Here is a 1,929-nt window from a genome sequence, read left to right on the forward strand (position 1 = left end):
TGGAGACCCCTTAGTGAGTGGTTCCCTTAAAGTTCCATTTTATGAATGAATATATACAAACTGAAGATAAAGACGTCCCAGAGAGAGAGAAAGTGGTAAACATAAGCGTCTACTGGGGGAATAATGCAGCATTATAAAAGATCTGGTGTCAGAGGCAGCTGAAATTACAATGGTTAGATTCTCTTCAATGAGTAGTTTTATCTAGGACTGCTCTGCTTCACAGGGCTGACATACCAAAGGACCAGAAAAATGCAGTTTTTCTCAGTTTTTATAAATCCACTGTTAGAAAATAATGTAAACTATGTTGATCAGTAATCTTTATATAAGAATTTGCTGTTACTGTCTTTTGAATTTAACCCCAGCGGCACATTTTTATCATTATTCCATCCTTTTCTTAGATAATAAAAATAGCAGAATGCATTGTTTCTTCATTTCTTTATGCCTACCAAGTGAAGATTTGCATTTGTTGTTGGCATTTAACTGAAACGTGATTTCCCCCCTCAATTTTGTTTTAGTCTTATATTTGATTTGATGCTACTAAATATATGTCTTTTAGAGTAAAAAGCAACATGATGACCCCTAGTTCTTTTTGAACTAGGTAAATTAAAAAATATAAACAACCACTTAAATGTGGCTGATTATATTATATTCCCCAACTTTTTGCTCCTCCTCCCTCATTCCCTGTAAGAGGATTATGCATCCTTGTCCACTGCCCTAAGCTTGTAGTGCTTTCCAGCCTTCCTGGACCAGAGGTATACTTCTCTCTCCCAGGGTCAAGCCTAACTTGCTGCAGCCACTGACACATCAGAGGAAGTTGGTGCCACATCAGAGCAGAAGCTTTAAGTGGTTCATAACATGGTTCAATTCTTGCTCTTCTCTCCATGTTCAGACTGGTGCTATTCTTTGAGCCTGCATCTCCGAGTGAAGACACACATGGAGCAGAACAAAGTTGATCAGGAGTCAATATGTATCACAATAAGCCTTCGTGGTTGAATGCCACTGATGTGTTAGGGTGGTTTGTTACTTCAATATAATCAAGCATAAGCTAACTTCATTAAAATACATTGCGAGCGGCGTCTTCAGACACCAAAAACTATAGTGAATCCAGAATGATGACAGGAATTTTGGAATATCTATCAGTGAGGACCATATAAAGAAATTGAGCACACTGACCCTGAAGACGGATTGGGGGAGGAGGTTACAAGGAAAGGAAAAACAGTATAACTACCACCACACATCTGAAAAGTGACCACATGGAAGAATACAAAGAAAAAACGATAGATTTACTTTTTGCTTTTAAGAGCAGAGCTAAGACAAAAGAATTACAGAAATAGACAGATTTTGATTTACCATAAGAAACAGATTTCTAACAATTAAATCAGTCTGATAGTAGAACAAGCAGTCTTGCAAAATAATATGCTTCCAGTGATTGTGAGACATAAAACAAAGGTTAGATGGCCACCACATAATAGGGGCACTATAGAAAGAAATTCTTATTTTATGGGAATTTATACCAAGTGACCTCTCAGAACCCTTCCAAATCTAATTCTATAAATTCTAGAGTAAGTCATGATTCTATGTTCAGTTAGCTCTCTTTGATAAAGAGGAAAAGCTAATTTCCCTGCCAATAATCAGCCAAAGAACGACATTTTAGAATCTGTCATTTTTGTGTGTGTCACGAAAATATGTACCTTTACCTCTCATCTCAATTCATTATTACTTTTCAACTGTTTTCCCTAAAGAAAATGGGACTTCTAAAAAATATTTTGTCAACTTTAATCTGTTCATTAATGAAAGTGAGAAATTATCTTCAAGAACACAGACCATTTTATCAGAGCTAAGTATAATCAAAATAGGCAACAGGAAATTACCATCGCCATAAATAGAACACAGTGATTTTTATAGAAAACCACTAAAATTCCTGACTGG

The 1,929-nt window shown here is 36.1% G+C and overlaps 1 protein-coding gene across 1 annotated transcript in view; it reads right to left on the reverse strand.

The window, feature by feature from the left end:
• Positions 1–1,929, reverse strand: part of VPS50 (VPS50, EARP/GARPII complex subunit) — a 122,851-nt gene that overhangs the window by 37,365 nt on the left and 83,557 nt on the right. The gene's annotated exons all lie outside the window — the stretch shown is intronic.

This window comes from Pteropus vampyrus, unplaced genomic scaffold, assembly GCF_000151845.1.
Source record: "Pteropus vampyrus isolate Shadow unplaced genomic scaffold, Pvam_2.0 Scaffold4, whole genome shotgun sequence".
Lineage (NCBI taxonomy): Eukaryota > Metazoa > Chordata > Mammalia > Chiroptera > Pteropodidae > Pteropus > Pteropus vampyrus.